General features: G+C 39.0%; 1 protein-coding gene across 4 annotated transcripts in view; it reads left to right on the top strand.

The window, feature by feature from the left end:
* Positions 1-19134, top strand: part of CHCHD3 (coiled-coil-helix-coiled-coil-helix domain containing 3) — a 269569-nt gene that overhangs the window by 148992 nt on the left and 101443 nt on the right. The window lies entirely within an intron of this gene.

Here is a 19134-nt window from a genome sequence, read left to right as displayed (position 1 = left end):
CGGCCCTGTGGCGAAGTGGTTGAGTTCTCGCGCTCTGCTTCGGCAGCCTGGGGTTTCGTTGGTTCGGATCCTAGGCGCTGACATGGCACCGCTCCTTGGGCCATGCTAGAGTGGCGTCCCATGTGCCGCGGCTGGAGGGACCCACAACTAAGGGTGTGCAGCTGTGTACCCGGGGGGCTTTGGGGAGAAAAAGGAAAAATAAAAAAAAAATTGTCTGTCTGATCCTTGTTAAATTCCTAGATCCTTGAAGCAGGGTTTTGTCATCATTGACATGCCTACTACAGTTACCAAAGGTTGTTGAACTTGGGGAGTGGCCAAATCTCTGGCCTAGAGTTGAAGCAGATGAAATGCGGGGTGCATTCTCTTCGCTTTGATTGGAATCTCCATGTTCTCATTCTCTGGCCTCCTTTGTCATATGTCTTTGACACAGCTGGAGTCTTGATGTTCTGGATTCCAGATCGATGTTCTGGAATTTTCCTCACATCATAGACAGTGTTGCTTGTTGTGACACTCGAGTTGTTAGTCTGCTCTTGTGTTGTTCAGCAGGACCTAGTGGTGTCATCATGGTGGTTGTTCTCTGTTTAACAACATATAGTAAAGATTTGAGCATCTTGCAAATATTAACCCATGTAATGTCATAAGGACCTTATGAGGGAGGTACTGTTAACATTCCCATTTCATAGACGAGGAAACTGATGCACAGAGGGGTTAAAGTAACTTGCTCCCTATCACTTAACTGGTAGGTAGAGGAGCTGAAATTCTAGCCCAGGAGTTCAGCTCTGGATTGCTTGGAATTGATCCCTGCACTTTCCTGCCAGCGTCATTGGTGCCGCTTTGTCTTCTGCCGCTCGCATTGTTAATGTACCTTTTTAACAGAGAGAAGGGAGCATGTCTCAGCTCAGAACCTTGCCTTAGGCAGCCAGTTCCAACCAGAAATTCTTTTCATTGTGTTTTCCCCATTATCTTCTATTTATAACAGTTAAATCTGGTTTCCCAATTATGATAGTTATATAAAGTTTTCTCTTATAATTATTCAACTTTTAAAAGTGAGCTAATTTAAAGAAAAATATCAAGGAGATAGCAGGTAGAGGATGAGGAAGAGTTATGCATAGGACAAGTTTCTAGTTTGGCTAATGTAATTGACATTTATTAACAGATAAGAGAAGCTAAAGATGAAAAGGTTAGCAAATGAGAGGAGGAGAGGGAATCAAAAGGATGTGGGAGGACACAATGTTCAGTTATCAATTTTATTCACATTGCATGTATTTTCAGTTGTTTTGGTCAGATTGAGTTTGTAAGTAAACTCAGTCATGTCACAAGTGTTCTGCTAGGTAGTTTAAAGTTTTAAACGTTTAACTTCCTTGGGGTGATGGAGGTGGGGATAGTTTAGAAAAGAAGGGTTATGGAGAGCCAAAAATCAGTCCTGTGAATTCAGTCCAAAGGCACTAAATCAGTGGGGAGGAGAGTAAGGGGTTTGTCTGGAAGGTGCAAGTAGGCTGAAGTGGGGATGTCAAGATAAGTTTTATATCCAACAGTACACACTGCTTGTATTTTCCCATGTCACTTTTTATTCACTTCTACAATACATTTTTGCTTTCTCAGAGGACTTTTATGGGAAGAAGGAAAATGAAAATAATTTGAGTTGCCCGTGCCTTTGGATTCCTTGGGCCTTTTTAGGGGTCTCTTGTCAGTGCTTGCATTGACCCATTTGCATTCTCATGGTTGCTGGGCATGTTAGGACACCACATAAATAGCCCTGGTCCTTTCTACCTATGTGGTCTGAAAGTAGTCTTTGCTGCTCTGTGCCTGAAGGTGACATTGACAGGTACTTCAGTGATACTCTGGGGTGGCCCCTTGTTCTGTTTGGATGGGGGTAGCAAGTCATCTCCTGGCCACTTCCTGGGCTGGGACCCCTTCCCATATTGTTCCTGTCAATCCCTGATTCCCACTGCGTGGGCTGCTTTGTTGTGTTCATTTAGATACTAGGCATGCCTCCTGAGACTACTGAATCGTTGCTCTGTATTTGTGGAACTCTCATCTCCTCCAGCTTTTCTGTTTGTTTTCTCAATGCTCTTTTAACTTTTGATTCCTCACGGCTCTGATGATCTATGCTTCTTTGAAGCCCCTTAATTATTCTTCTTTACTCCTCTTTACTTTTCTGTTAATTTTCTCTCCTGCTTGAATCACTCTTCTTTCATCCATAGCATGTCTGACAACCAAGATAGTCGTCTGGCAAACTGTCAGCCAACTCTAGTGATTAGTGATGGCTGCCTAGAGCAGGGTGATGAGGAGGATCGTGTAGCCCATTCAGACTCAGTGAGGAAAGGGTGTTAATGGCTGAGCCATGTCTGCCATGGGCATGGGCATAAGGGATGGTGACACGCTTGCTTCTATCTACCATCCTGTAGAGTGTCTTGAAACCGTATAATTGCTAGCCTTTCACTGATCTAGAAGGCACTGCGATGTTCATTGTGGTAAAGATGGGGAGGTCAGGTTGGATCAAGAGAAATGGAAATACTAAGCTGTCTCCCAGACCTATCTCTCGGTACAAGAGAGACGGAGAAAATGAAACATAGATACGCACTTGGGAGACGGATCTACAAAGGGAAACTTCAGAAATAGTCTTTTTCTTACTCACCTTTCTGTCAAATATTCAATCCTTGAAATCCTAAAAGTTGAGAAGTATAGGAAAGTTGAGGAATAAAGAGTATACATTTAGCTAAACTTCCCTGTGTCTGTCTGGAGCCCGAACAATGTAGACAAGTTTAGAGCCCAGAGGAAGTCCTACCACTCATCCATCCACCCACCAACCCTCTATGGAGATTCTGTTATGTACTTTGCCAGGCTCTGGTTGTACGGCATCAAAAGGCATGTTCCCTGCCCTCGAGGAGTTCACAACCTGCAAATTTTACATTTCTTTTTATACTTATTTATATGCTTATATTATTTCTTGATGTAAGTTTTTCATAGGAAAACCTGTATCTGATTATTTTCTCATCCTTGCTCATGCCCTGTGATGGTTAATTTTATATGTCAACTTGACTGAACTAGGGGATGCCCAGAGAGCTGCTAAAACATTATTTCCTGGGTGTGTCTGTGCGGGTGTTTTGGGAAGAGATTAACATTTCAATCAGTAGACTGAATGAAGAGATTTGCCCTCACCAATGTGGGTGGGCCTCATCCAATCCGTTGGGGTCCCTACTAAGACAAAAAGGCAAAGGAAGGGTGAATTCTCTCTCTCGTCCTAAACTGGGATGTCCATCTTCTCCTGCCCTCGAACATCACGGCTCCTGGGCCTTGGGCCTTCGGACGCTGGGACTTACAGCAGTACTGTATGGACTCGGAATTACCCCACTGGCTTTCCTGGGTCTCCAGCTCGCAGACAGCAGATTGTGGGACTTCGCGGCTTCCGTAACTGTGTGAGCCAATTTCTATAATAAATCTCCTCTGTTATATATTTCTGTATATATATCCTGTTGATTCTGTTTCTCTGGAGAAACCTGACTAATACACCCCTAGCAGCAGCACTCTGTTCAGTGCCTCATGCCTAGGAGTTTCTCCATAACTATTGCTGAGTGAGTTGTGTGCTGTAGGCTGCAAGTGCCATGAGAGTTTATAAAAGGGAATGGTCAGTAGAGCCTTGGCATGGCTTTGTAGAGAAGGTGATAAAGGAAGTTGTGTAATAATGAAAGAGGGCTAGATAAGAAAAATCTGGACCATGTATTGTCCAGTAACTGCTGATTCATTTCACCTCTCTCACCCTTATTATGCTCTGCTGTAAAATTGGGGTGATAATTTTGGCAGTGTTTGTTTATTTTACTATTCCTGTGCTTTGCAGTATTCTAGGCATAGCTTTGAGAATTTAAAGTAGTGTTAGCATTGTTTTGAGAATTAAATTAAGTGATATAAGGAATATGAAAGAACTTTATAGATTCTTAAGTACTATTCAACTATTAGTTTTTATTAATCTTTGTTTTTTGACATGGCTTTCCCCAAACTCCTCAGTTCAGGGATCTAGCCCTTTGGTCTGTCTTCCATTTTGTTGAGGTGTCCACAGAAGCCTGAAGAGCCAGCCTGGCCTGGACCCAGCATTCAGGACAAGGGCTCATGCTTCTGACCCACTTCTTGGGGCGTGTTAGCCATGTATTGAAAAGGTTGATCCCTTCACTGGAGGAGAGTCTGGAGTTTTAACTTTTCAACCATACCTTAGAAACCAGAGTCCTGAGACGTTAACCGATGTTTTTAAGATCAGAAAGCTAGTTAAATCACGAGTTGAGAATGGAATACAGGTTGCTTTGGCTCACATTTTACAGGTGGCATACTACACAACATCTCAGTGAAATATCTGAACAAATATTAAAATTAAGATATTTTAAAACTTTTATATATATCTCCATCAGATTTACATCATGATTTTTCTAAGGCTGGAGAGTTTTTATAGTAATCGTTTGTTTAGAATAAAGGACTTAAAATTTAGTGATGGACTGTAGCAAATTTGAACTTTTTAATGGAAGGACATTGGTACTTGTGTTAAACTGGACATAGAGAAAACTCCCAGATACGTTTTCCTATGTGATGGCAGCATAATTCTCTTAAACACTAAGTTTTCAATCATACACTGACACTGGTGATTAAAGAAAACAGTTCCTGTGGTCACTATAGTTAATACTGTGTTGCATCTTTGAAAGTTGCCAGGAGAGTAGATTTTAAAAGTTCTCATCACAAGAAAAAAAATTTTGTAACTATGTATGGCGATGGATTTTAACTAGACTTATTGTGGTGATCATTTCACAATATGTACAAATATTGAATCTTTATGTTATATACCTGAAACTAATATAATGTTGTTATATGTCAGTTATACCTCAATAAAAAATTAAAATAATTCCTAATATCTCATGATATATCCCAGTTTCATCCTCTTTCATTAATTATGTTTTCCTCTTTAATTAATTTTATTTTAGAATAGAGTGTTTGACGTCTTAAATGTATCAGTAGGCTGTCTCCAAATTACATGGTTTCAGTGGTTATTTTTATTTGGAGATTTTCCGTGGCGTGGCTAATGGTATGCATTATGTCAATTCTTGTATATCTCCCCTATGTTTTAGAGCATGGTTTGCACTTTTGGTTTTGCAGCTTGTTGTCCTCTCACTAGAATTTATACACTTTCTTTAGGTGCTATTGAGAAAGTGCTAGTGGAAACAGAACTGCCGTTCAGCACACGTAGCCCTGTTATCTCACGCCTGGGTCCTTTCAGTAGCCCCCTTAATGGTTTCCCCACTGGCATTGTTCCTTCTTTCTAATCCATCCTATACATCAAGATTAATCTTCCTAAAATACTGTTTTTATCACATTCAAAAACCTTTGGAGGCCCCCCCATGGCCTACGGGATGAAGTCCAGACCTCTTAGACAGACGGTTAAGTCTTCCTGCAGCCCAGTCCCACTTATGTTCTGGCCCTCTCACTGTAATTCCCTCTTCAGCTGGTATGCTTGCTGAGGCCTCCTGTCTTCCCTCTTCTGTCCCTCTGTTTATTGTCCCCTTTCTTGCAATGGCCTTTGACTGTCTCTGTCCATGTAACTCCTACTCATCCAGCTTTCAAGTCCAGTCCAGCTGATCAGATCATTTATTTCCCCTGCAGCATTCACTGTCCTTATCATGTACTATCTTTTGTTGTGATTGGCTGTTTATACAACCTGTGTGCTGCCCTCCATCCTAATTTGTAAGTTCTTAAAAAACATAGCATTTGTAGACAGGAATGGATTGTTGCTAGTTTTATAGTTCTACGTGTAAACCGGAGCTTTAGGACTGTGGTTTATGGTCATTGAGTAAGATGCAATTGGCTAGTTATTTATTGTATTCTCCTATGTCTAGCACAGTGTCGGAGGATCTTCATAAAACAGGTTTCATTGAGTGCTTGCTGAATAAATGAGTAGATACATTAAGTTTATTTTGTTCTTCAGATGGGTAAGTTATTTTAGCATTTAACTTAACATGTTAGCGTGTATGTAAAGTCTGGTTCATTCTGGGCAGGGAGAGACACATTCAGAATGCCCCAGGGTCACTTGTGGACTGTCAGGAATTGTGTAGTCTGCTTAGATGATGGCTGTGTGCTTAGTTAGAGCTGAGTAAATTGGTGGCCAGGTCAATCTACCAACCACACTGGAAAAGTTCCCCAAAGTGTTCCAGGTACTATTTGGAGAATAGACCAATTAACAGTTTTATGTTGCATTTCATCTCTTGAGGATGCAGGTTACTTCGGGTGACAGAGAGCTCCAGTAGGACAAAAGATGGCTTGTTGCAAAGACCAGCTAAGCAGTCTTTTTACAAATATTCAGCCAGTTGTCAGCTTTTCCTTGATCATGTCATCATTGCTGCTTGGTTTCATGTGACATCAGACAAAAAGAATAAAGGAAAAAGATAGTGGGACTTGGGAGGGAATTTCTTCAGCACTTAAACCAGGCTGGTTACACGGCAGGGGCACAGTATCTGGTTTTAATAATCTCCTATGTCATTTGTAGTTCATTATTAGTAAAATATAAACCTATTTCTAAGAACTTTTAAAAAAATTTCTGAGCAGATTATGAAATGTCACTTACACTCTTCTTTCAGGAAAGTGGTAGAGGTGGGTATTAACTTGCTAAATGTCATTACACTGCTTGTTTTCAGTTTCAGATTAATAGCAGGTGGTAGCCATTTTTCAAAGCAAGCAGGCTGTCTTTTTAGTTCAGTTAGGGAAAAAAGCACTAATTCTTTACTGTAGCCTGGAATATTCTGTGCTAAGTGACAAATGGCAAGGATCACAAAACATTCAACATTTTAAAAAATTGAATAGCTGGCTAATATTGTAAATTTTTAAAGGACCAAGCCAGAGCTTTCTGCAAAATATTTCTTTTACCATACTAATTGAGTTATACATCTTGATATTTATGCTTAACATATATATCCATTACTTTCAGCAAATCTCTTTTCATGCAGATCTTTGATTTGTGATCTGTAATATCTTTGTCCACTTCTGCAGCACTCATCTCAGATAGTAAATACCCCTGGAATGGCATGGCATCTTAGAAGCTTAGAAGATTACCACCCATGGAAATACATGCTTTTTAATGTGTGCATGTGTGTTGGTGGGGGGGTTGTCATGTCATATTTGGAATAATAAGAATTTTTAGTTTTGCATTCTTTTTTCTTATTCACAGGCAGGTTTTTAAGATTATCTGAGATTGTTTAGTATGCCAACTTTAAAATGTGAGTCAAGATAACCTGTGTTCTAAACTCATGACTGACTAGCTTTATGATCTCATGAAAGTAGAGCTGTCCCAGGATTAGATCTTTAACACCTGAGGACCTTGGTTTCTAAGGTACGTTCCTGCCTCAGATGTATGATTCTTTTTCCTTTTCTCTGAGTATTTTTGATAGCTTATAAATTGGCGTTGAATGTCATTCACGGTTTGTCATTAAGAAAATCATTTTACATGCAATGTACTTGCACTTGGTGTAAGAGGCTTGAGGGTGGGGGTCAATTTCCTCTGGGCTGAAATCTGATCACGTAGCTCCTCAGTCTGAGTAGTTGCTAGGAGCTTTCTAGCATCTGATCAAATGATGGATAAATGAAAATCATACAGGAAGGTGATTTTTAAGCCAGAAAGATAATATAAAAGTAAAATGATAGCCATAACCATAAAGCACACAGGATGTCATGTCAAATAGTTAATAATACTCTGATTTCCTGGTGGACAAAACCAAATCAAAATCATGAGGTTGCTTTTTCTTGTTGAGTCCAAGAGTAGAGAAGGATCTCCCTGGTGAGCTCTAGTGGGAAAAGTCAGAAATTCTGTATTCACGAGACAGCTCTTTCAGCTGGAGATTTTAGGAAAGTCTCCGTCTGCAACTGTTTCCTTAACTGTAAAAGAAGTAAAAATAAAAAAGGTGGGTGTAAAACTGTACTTCTTACTTCGCATTGCTGTGTAGCAAGGCTTTCTAATGTGGATTATGTAGTTTTAGGTCTTAAGGCACTCCCCAGCATGCTGAGGGATTCTAGAATCTGAGATTCCAGAGTTCTCTGCTTCCTTATGGTCCTCCAACACCGTGTACACATAGGGTACATGGTTGAGTCTAAACTAGCCAGGCCCAAGGAATGAGTCAGGAGGCGGTCTCATTTGGCCTGGCTTCTCTGATGGGCGGATAATGGCGTCTTCTCATCCTCCTTCAACAACCTTGATCTAGTAACCAAAGTGGCTTATTATCCTATCTTGTTAACTCTGTAGCTTTCCGTCCAGATAATTCATGGTTTGGATGCATTCTCTTCCTTCCGTTCCTCCTTTTTAAGACGTTTCCCTTCTTCTTTGTCCAGGCTTAAGGTTTATCATTAGTTATTCCCACGATGTCATCTCTTAACTTCTCTTCCTTGGTCAGGTAAGCTGAGGCTTTGTACAGAGGCTAAAGATTTTTAAAAATCCCCTCACTATCAGGCTTGGGGAAAAACAGGATGCCGTGAGGGGCCAGGAACTCCTTCATATTTTTGTCACCTGTGGCCATTGCTGAGGATTTTTTAAAAAATAATTTTTATCCTAATACTTTTCTAAATTTAGTTTTTCTTGGAATGCAGTTGTCGCAGCTTACTTAAGGATTTAGTTTTAAAATCAGCATGTGAGATTTATTTGTCAATTATACCTCAATAAAGCTGGAAAAAATCAAATCAGTATGTGAGGCAGGTCTCTTTTGTTCAGGTTTCTTCCTAAGAGTCCAGCACTACTAGTTTTGCTTCCGTTATTGGGTCAGGAGATTTCTTTAGTTGAGCACTAGATGAAATGTTGGCTTTCAATTAAGGATTTGTGAATGAAAACTATATATCTTGAACCACTAGAATTCCATTCACTGGGAAGAGATGTTCCCTCCAAGAGGGCATGCGGGAAAGGAGATGGGCTGAGAGCAGAGCTGTCCCAGGCTCCCTCGTGGAGCAGGTGGAATCCTGCACACAACTTAACATTTTTCTCTCTCCTCCTTCAACCTGAGGAGCTGAATTTGCATAAACTAAATGTGCATATAAGTCCATTGTACTGTCCTGTTTTAAGTACCATGAGTGAGATGGGAATGCTGTTGTTTTCTGGCCTTAGCCAATTTTAGGCAGGAAATGAGAGCTAGTGTGATTTGGTTAGCAGCAATGAGCTGAACTTGTTTTAGAAAGTGGCCCATTTCACCTTCAGCCTTACCTATTTGAATCTCCCAGGTGGTGTTAGGTTCAGGAAGCAGCGCTGTGACTATTGCTAAGCAAGAGAGAGAGTAAGCCCAGGCCCTGTCACTTCTCCAGCAGCTGCAAACCCACCACCAGTGCCAAGTCAGGCAGAGAGGGAGCTCGCTGCTGCCACACAGTGTCTGCCCCAGCAACCTGGTGTCATGTACACAAGGTTCTTTCCAAATGTTGTTAGGATGTGCTTGTAGCATCCTAGCAATTTGGCAGCAAAACATACGCGTTTGTTGAATTTCCTCTGGCCTAGCTATATAGCAGATTCAAAATGAATAACAGAAGAAATGTTGTGGGAAATGTAATACATAAAATGTGAATGTTAGAGGGATCTTAGGTATTTCTTAGTCCATCCCCTTAAATTTACAAAGATGACTTACCCGAGAATATTAAGTAACTTGCCTAAGATCATGAGTTAGTAGCCAACCTGGAACTAAAATTTTAGTTGTCTGATGGCTGTCTTGCTGCTTTTTCAACTATGCAGTACTTCTGGATCAAGTTGTATTCCATTGGTCCAACTGGATTTACTCAGCTCGGCCTACATAAGTGAAACAATTCTAAAGGGAATTGATATATACAAACAGATATGATCTCGTTCTTGGTTTGTTGGTTTGCTTTCTGTTTGAACTGGAAGTTGAAGTTTAAGACCTGTTCAAAGTTTGTTATCATTGTCATTTGTTTTGTGTTATTAGCAAATCAGATTATGTGCCATCTATGGGGGTGTGCCCTTCAGCTCTCTCCTTAAGAGAGAATCTGCTGTGAAGGATGCAGCTAGCTGAAAGCTGCAGCAACCTTTGCTCTAGGGCTCCCCATCAGCTTGGCCATGGTCTTTTCAGAGCTGCGCTGCTGTCTTCCTCCTTGTCTCCCATCACAGGTGTCAGACCTACGGCATAGTTGGGGGTTCTCTGTCCTCTCCTGGTCCCTTCTCTTCTTTATCCTTTCCCCTAGTAAACCTCTTGTACTTGATTCTATCTCAGCATCTGTATCCCAGAGGACCTGAACTGACACGGTGCATAGGTGGTTGTGAAGACATTTTTAGAATATTCTGTGTTAACTGTTGCAGGGAATCTTTAAAAATCTCTTGATGTTGGGGCTGGCCCCGTGGCCGAGTGGTTAAGTTCGCGCGCTCCGCTGCAGGCGGCCCAGTGTTTCGTTAGTTCGAATCCTGGGTGCGGACATGGCACTGCTCATCAGACCACGCTGAGGCAGCGTCCCACATGCCACAACTAGAAGAACCCACAACGAAGAATACACAACTATGTACCGGGGGTCTTTGGGGAGAAAAAGGAAAAAATAAAAAAAATCTAAAAAAAAAAAGAAAAAGCTTAAAAAAAAAAATCTCTTGATGTTGAGTAGTGTTGAAAATAACTACAAATGGTTGATTAATCATTTTTACCTTATCTTTCCCTTAAAGTTAAGCCAATATGAAAAGAAATAAGGTCAGAGAGTGATGAGAAGTGCACTGCTGTCAAGAGGCAGGATTCCCAGAACCAGCTCTCTTCCTGACCTTAAAGAATTCCCTTAGTCAACAAGGAACTTGGAGCCTCACTTCTTATAAAATGAGCTGGATGATCTTGGGCTGTTTTTTCCAGCTCTGAATGTGAAATAGATTGCAAGAGAAGAGATTGACTCAGGCCAATTGGTCCCAATAGTGTGAACATTAAGTCTAAATTTAAATTGAAGAAATACAAGTTAATACAAAGAGAAGGAATTCAGAAGTTGTGCAGTAATTGTCTCCATGTTGTTGTCCAATTTATTTGTCAGATCGGTGACACCAAATACGTTGGCACAGACAGTGCAGTTTAACTAGCATCTCTATTTTAGAGTGCTTCTGAGATTTTTTATCTTTGTGGTAAAACAAGATTGTATGTAAGTGCCTAGAAATGGAAATATTATTCCCCACAATATGGAATAAGAAGATGGAGATATTTTAGTATAATCGCTCCTTAAGTTACATAATTCCAAATGCTTAGTGCTCCTTTCCACTCTGTACCATGTAAGCTGTGGTCCAGAGTTGAGACCACTCTGCTTTTACATGTAATGGTAACATTCAATGGTTTATAACACTAATCTATTCTGCAGCTAAATTTGATGATAAAAGCACCTTCCTGCTCTAAGTCCATGTAATCAGATAGTAGTTTTACTGAATGTGGCTCTTTTTACTGCTTTTTCCTCTTTTAATTACAGTCATGCACTACTAACAACATTTCTGCCAGTGACGGACCACATATACGATGGTAGTCCCTCCCATGAGATTAGCACCATAGAGCCTTGGTATATAGTAGGCTAAACCATCTAGATTTGTGTAAGTGCACTCTGTGATGTTCACACAGCTACGAAATCATCTAACAATGCATTTCTCAGAATGCATCCCTCATCGTCAAGCGATACGTGACTGTAGAATTCTTGTTCTTAAAGTTTCTAAGCTTACTAATGATTCTGTGACATAGAGTCCTTACTTATTTTACAGAACGTGATCTTCTGGAACTTTGTCTTTTATTCACTTGCTGAATTTGATTCAACGTGGTCTTTCCTTTTAGACTTGACAGCTGTTTGCATTCACTTGTGTCTTCCATAAACATGTGGTAGCTGAAGCGTCTGTAGTTAGAGAAGACAAAGCTGCTCATTGGAGAACTCTGAAACCCTAACAGTTGGCTTCACTTTCGAGTCAGCGTTCATTTAACGTTTCTCGTGTGCTGGGTATGGCGATGGACGTTCTGTTTTTTTAAATGGATGTTGGGAGAGGAGCCCCGAATATATGACATTGAGCTGAAGAGGTGATACATTTCAGCACTTTTCATGTTGAAATTTCATGTTGAAATATCATGTTACTGTGTAGCATGAAACTTGTAAATTATAATGGAATCATAATATGCTTGTTCTCAAGAACAATATGTAAAATATTTAACAACAGGTCTGGCATCGTCACTGCCCAAGCAGAACAAATGTTACACAACCAGTACCACTTCATGTCAACTTAATATCAGTTCTGCCTGAACTGAACATCAGTTAGGTGGATTAAAAATCTTATGTGTTTTGTGGGCCTTGATCTTGTTTTTACAGGGAGCCATAGAAAAGATAGAACTTATGTACCTGTTTTATGCTTTTCCTACCTAGTTAAAAAATAATGAATTAAAGTTTCCAGTTTCCTCTGTCCCTGGGATATGATTCCTTGCTTTACATGTGTGGGAGCCACTCTTGTTGCTTTTATACCTTATACTTTTGCAGTGCAACCCTACTACCAGCTTATAATCCAAGCATGTCTCCAGCCCAGTTCTCCAATACATACAGACATTTATTGAACAAAAGTTAATTAGCAAGCAGGTACGAAATGATTCATACAACCTTTTCTGTAAAACTTAAAGAAGTCCCAGTTCTCTTTTCTTTTAAGTGCTTTCTTAGGAAAGGTTCACCTGAGGCAGACGAGGCTGCTTATAGTTGGTCTCAGGCAACCAACAATCCTCTTAAACCAATGATTCTCAACTGGGGGCAGTTTTGCTTCCCAGGGGAAACTTGGCAATGTCTGGAAACATTTTGGTTGTCACAACTCAGGGTGGGGGTGGCACTACTGGCATCAGAGAGGCCAAATATGCTGCTAAACTTTCTACAGTGCACAGACAGCTTTCCACAGAAAAGAATTATGTGGCCCAAATGTCACTAGTGCCGAAGGTAGAATCCTTCTCAAACCAATGGCTGGATACAGGACTGTTTAGGGATCAAGCCTGAGGCACCATTCCTAAAATTAAAGCTATAAGCCTCCATCTCATTACCTCTCATTTTCTCATCACCTGTTCACAGAGCAGATGTAGGGATATCTTTATAAAATGTTAGCTAACTCTTATAGCTTTCTGATAATTTTCATTTTACTAATAAGAACCTGTATCTAATATTTATCATGCTAGTTAATGAACCATTTTCACAAATAAAATCTCATTTCCAGCAGTCATGGTGCTAACAAAACATCATTGTTGATCAAGACATGAGTGAAGCCCTTGTAGAACCACCTCTGCTTTTTGAGCTTCCAGTTTTGAGCTTCCGATAAGAATACTTGTTGATCACTCTGGATTGTGTGTTCTTGAGTAACGTGCTGGCAGCACCTAGTTCAGAGCTTAACCTAAGTAACATGGATGCATAACATCGCACTGTGTGTGCTGTAGTATTTTGGGGTAAATCACTGATGCTGTGACAGATTTGCTTCCCAGAAGCTGGGTCTACTTACTTCTACAAACTCTCCCTCTCAATGCACTTGGTTTCATTTCACCTACCATGTCCTGAGTGTTTCCTTTGTGGACAATGCAGACCTAGATCAAACCAAAGATAAAGACAGAGAGGAGTAAATGTCTTCTCCTGTCTCAGTGAGTTTACAGTTGAGGAGTGGGGCAGTGGGTAAGTAAACAATCTATAAAGCAAGACAAAGTAAAAAACAGGTGCCGTAAGAGACTTGTTGAAAAGTTTTATTAGATGCAAAAGTGGGAGGCAACAGGGCTATGACTTGGTTAAAGCAACAAGAAGGAAGTAACGTTCGACGGGTTTTGGAGCATGGATGGGGGCTGGGGTGGGTCAGTGCATGGTCACAGGTGATTCCGCAGAGCTAGAGTGGGCATCTGGGTCTCCTGACCCCCACCAAGTGGATTTCCTAGTAGGTCATAGCGATAAGTTCTGAATTAAACTAGAAGACTGGAGAAGTAAATGTATCATTTAAAAAGGGTTTTTTTCCCCCTCTAGCAATAGAAGAAAACTCATACAATTGTTTCTTATTTCATCTAGTACTTAATTTTTCTTCTTTTGTCGAATACCATGTTCTGCACAAATGTTAGGAGAGAAGTTCTGGAAGAATTTTAAGCAAAGCACCATTAGGTTGCTTTCTGTTCTAAATTTATGTACCTAATAACCTCCTCTCTTCATTCATTGTTGGCTTTACTTTTCAATTTCAAAAGCCACTAATCTGCCTCTTTTTTCTTGTTTCAAGAAAATAAGCAGATATGCCCCGAAGTGGCAGAGGACATTTTCAGTAGGCTGTTTCCAGTATGTTATCAGCATGAAAAAGCTAAAATATAGACCAAGGGTCTTGAAACTCTTCTTGGAAAGACAAAACAGACAGAAAGAAATGGACTTGATCAAATCCTGGGGCCTGGGTGTGAGTTCCAGACTTAGGATTAAGAAGTCTATTCGAAGAATGACCTTTGTCTTTCATCTCTTGGTCTGTCTTCACCTTTTGTCAGGCCTTACTGTGTTAGTGGACATAAGTATAGTTTAACATTGCAAGCTGGGGTTTGCTTATGCTTATGCCTCTAAGTAGTCATTGAAAAGTAGGCTAATGTTGATAATAGATTGGGCATCATTTAAGTTCACCTAGATGAATTACCCTTTTGAAGGTCACCTTCTGGTGTGGTTTGGAAAACAGTGCTTTGAGTATAATTCTTGGTTTATTAATGCCACTTCTTAAAGGCTCAGTGAACCCTATGTAATTTCTCATTTAAAATGAAAGTCTAGTATTCAGCTAATTGAATACATGGCTACTTTAATTATTTTGTTACAGCTAATTGGTATTCACAGTGATCATGTTTTACAGCTTCTAAATGTAATATTACCTTACAAGTTTATGGTTCAGCCCCCTTGGATATTTCAGTTCTCTCTGTTTTATGTTAGCATGTAGTTTTTTTAGGTTCCTATATTTTGTGCCTCTTATGTAGTTCTGAAAAGGAATAAAGCTCTTTTCCCTGCTCTTATTTGCCTTTGTGAGTTGTAAGATAGATAGAAATTAATTTTGCCTACCACAGATTATCCATATCATTGTGAAAGACTAAATCTTTCCCAGGCCATTATATAGGTGTATTTCAGATTTGTTACAGGATTTAGACTGATAGGAAATACCTGTAACTACATTTCCTATTTAGATTGATTTACAGTTGTTGCCTTTTCTCAATCCTAGTAATCTCCAGCTTTATAATATCATCCCATGGAAAATTGAGCAGGTACCTGCTTTGTTTTCTACCTTGTGCTATTAAAATTGAACACTGGCATTTCAAGGAACTTTGTCATTTAAAATGCGCAAGCTTTCCCATAGCACAGAATCTTCCCTAACTGTGCCTTGTACTTGATGTATGATGTAACAGTACTACCTCTGAGCTAAGTGATTGTGATGTCACTGGTTTCCCAGTGCCTACACCCTGTGCCGTACCTCAGTCCCCAGGAGAAACCAGGCCTAAGAGGGTTGAGCTACTATGTCAAAAAGTTTTTGCTATGAAGATTTACCTAGGAACCTATGTGGGAAGGTAAAGTTCCTATCAGCACCATATGTCATATCCCGAATCTCAGTTTCTTCTTCTGTTAACCGTATTCTACCTTTGTTGTGAGCACCTTCAAGTATTTTCTGAGAAGAGGCAAGTCTTTAAGAAAGTAAACATTTGTATACTTCATTTTGACTGTAGCTACCAATGCTGAGTAAACATCAAAATGTTTGTGTTGGTTTTCTTAAAGAAAACTTGATTTCCTTATTTTCTTTGTTTCTCATGCGTATGGGAAGCTCTAGTTTTCCATAATGATCCACTTAAGCGCTTTCTGTCATGTTTTCAAAGCCCAATCATGTTATTCCAGATCTCACAGGATCTGAAACCTAATCAGTGCCTATTTCTTATAGTGGGAGGAATAGCAAACAGGAGATGGGGGAAAACTTTTTATATTCTTTTTTTTGGTAAGAAGTGATTCAACTATACAGCACAGTAAATAATGCTATAATCCTCTTTGTTTTTATTTGTTCATTTACAATGATTGTGTATCTGTTAGTGAGTTATACATAGAAGTTTTATTTACTTGCACTTGGTTTACTGCTTTTTCTTAAGTTGAGTGTGACTCTCCATCTTCGGTGCCTATTAGCTTAGTGAGTGGATTCTGGGCTTAAGTTTCAGGATTCGTATTGTGTGACTTTCCCTCCCAGCATCACATTAACTGTTTCAAAGCAATGTGCCATGAGGACGTTGTGGCCGTGTTCTTGCTTTGTTATTCTCCCCAGTGGACCTCAGGCTATCGATCCTGTTGGCCGTCTAGGGGGAGGTTTGTGATGTTAGCCTGTAGTTTGGTGTTTTCCCGTCTTTGGAGGTGGTGCCTCATTAGAGTGCTTGTCTGAGCTTTTGGCTTGTTGCTTTACAAATTTTCAAGCATTACATCGTAGAAAAGTGAATAAGGATATTTCTGTATATCCTTTATTTAGGTTGTAATCAGCCCTTCAAATTAAATTTGTTGGTTGGTATATTGAATTATTATAGTGTTGAATTATTGTAGTGTTTTCTAAATAGTTATAATAGAATATCCATTGCATTTTCTTTGCATTTGTTGACATCTCAACTGCGCAACCATAGGAACAAAAGGAACATTATTTAGTGCAAGTGTTTTAAAAATGAAGGCAGGTAATGTCATACATTGAATGGGAGAGGGAATCAAGACCGAATACGTTACGGATTTAGTAGGTAAAATAATTTCCATGCTATAAATAACTGTTCATATTGTTAAAACAAAAATTTTTTGTTTTTAGTGTAATTATTTAATAATTCACTCTTAGCTTCTGTACCATATTATGTTTCCATCTCGTAGTCAGGGGTGTATGTATGTGACAGTAATGTTTAAAAAATATTTTTCTGATTACAGAACTAATAACTGTTCGTTATAGAAAATTTGGAAAATAGAAAACATTCCAGATAAGAAAAATATCCCACTATGCACATCATGTCCACTGTTAACATCTTAGCATACTGTACACTTTCCGTCTATATAACCCCCCATCTATATAACCAGGCACTCAACCTTCCTTGTCCCTCCCTTGTTAACCAAAATTAGCAACTTACTGTACATGTTATTTTATGACTTCTTCCTCTCATTTAATATTTTGAGTTTTTAAAAAATTAATTATTCTATTAAAACATTATTTTTTGCTGAGGAAGATTTGCCCTGAGCTAACATCTGCTGCCAATCTTCCTCTTTCTTTTTAGTTTGAGGAAGGTAAGCCCTGAGCTAACAGCCATGCTGATCTTCTGCTATTTTATATGTGGCTTGCAGCCACAGCATGGCTGACGGGTGGTGTAGGTCCATACCCAGGATCCAAACCTGCAAACCCACGCTGCCGAAGCAGAGCACGCTAGACTTAAGCACTATGCCACAGGGCTGGCCCCCAAAACATTATTTTTTTAATGGCTCTTAATGTTTGATCATTATGGCTGGATTAAAATCTTTATAATCAATATTCTATTGTTGAACTATATCTTATTTACACAAACCTCTGTTTGTTCCCATTTTCTTGTTGCTTTAAATAATGCTGGCTTCATTTTCTTAGATATGAATCCTTATGTGCTTTTCATAGTATTTCCTTGGATTATATCCCTAGAAGTAAAATCAGCCAAATGATAAGCAGATTAACAATAGTGAAGATACATACACACATACATCCATCTATTTACGTGTAGTTATTTTCATAAATTTTAGTATACTTAATTTGTATTCACTTTAAAACATTTAAATTTATTCTTAGTGATATATAGTTCTGAGTTTTGACAAATACATGCAATTGTGTAACCAGCACCAAAATCAAGAAGCAGAATAGTTCCCTCACCTCAAAAAATTCACTCTTTTGTCCCTTAACTACAAAATATATTTATTTTTAGTTTGGACAACACAATGAAACAAAAATAATTAGAAACCACCCATAAACCTACTGAACTGCTGGAACCTCTGTTGACATTTTGTTGAATATCCTCCCGGTCTTTTTCTTTTCTTCTCCACAAAAAAAGAGATCAGAGTGTCCTTCCTGGTTGTAGTCTGCTTTTTTAACTTAGTATATTTTCTATTTAATCAGTAGATTGGTTTTTGTTTTTGTTTCTTTGCAATTTTAAACAACCCTATCATGGACATCTTTGCATGTTGATATAGTTACTTAAGAAGAGTACCTAGAAAAGAAAATTACCCAAAAGTAGAGTGTTTAGACCTCAGTGCATATGTACATTTTTAAGACTTAATGCATTTTGTCAAATTGGTTTAAAAACGGCTATACCAATTTACATTCTGACCAGGAGTGTATAGAAAAGCCTGTTTTCCTGTATACTTACCAATATTATTATTATTTTATATTTTTGTCAATTTGATAGGTGAATAATGGAACTTCATTATTTCCGTTTTCATGTTTGACGTCTTGTGGTGTTGGGTTTTTTTCATGTGTTTTTATTTATTTTTTTGTGTGTGAATTGCCAGTTTATGTCATTTGTGTATTTTTCTTTTGGCTTTTTTGAGGTAGGTGGGTGAGTTAGAGGGCTTTTTTCTTTTTGTTTTTTGTTTGCTGAGGAAGATTAGTCCTGAGCTATCATCTGTGCCATTCTTCTTGTATTTTGTATGTGGGATGCCACCACAGCATGGCTGATGAGTGGTGTAGGTCCACACCCAGAATTCAAACCCACTAAGCCTGGGCCGCCTAAGCAAGGTACGCCGAACTTAACCACTAGGCCATGGGGCCTGCCCTGGAGGGTTTATTTTTGAAGTGCTCTGTATGTTAATAACATATTCTCACAGTTACATGTTGGAATTTCTTTTTGTCTTTTGCTTGTTCATTTGATTTAATGATTTTTTATTTTATGGAGGGTCTCATAACACCATTTCCTTTATTTATATTTTGGGTTTGTGTGTTGAATTTAGAGAGATCTTTTCTCTTTAAATCATATAGTCATGGATATTTTCTTCACACGTAGCTATGTTAAAAATTCTTTCTCCATTTACTTTTTCTTTTATATACCTGACAGACTAGTGAGGTTTTTACTGTGTTGTACCAAGGAGTCATATATTATGTTCTTGCATATGAATGCATTTATCTAATCTTAATATTGTATTTGTTTTTATTTATCCATATGCTTT

Source organism: Equus asinus, chromosome 1 (assembly GCF_041296235.1).
Source record: "Equus asinus isolate D_3611 breed Donkey chromosome 1, EquAss-T2T_v2, whole genome shotgun sequence".
NCBI lineage: Eukaryota > Metazoa > Chordata > Mammalia > Perissodactyla > Equidae > Equus > Equus asinus.
The sequence above is the reverse complement of the archived record's forward strand: the minus strand, read 5'-3'. Positions and strand labels throughout refer to the sequence as shown.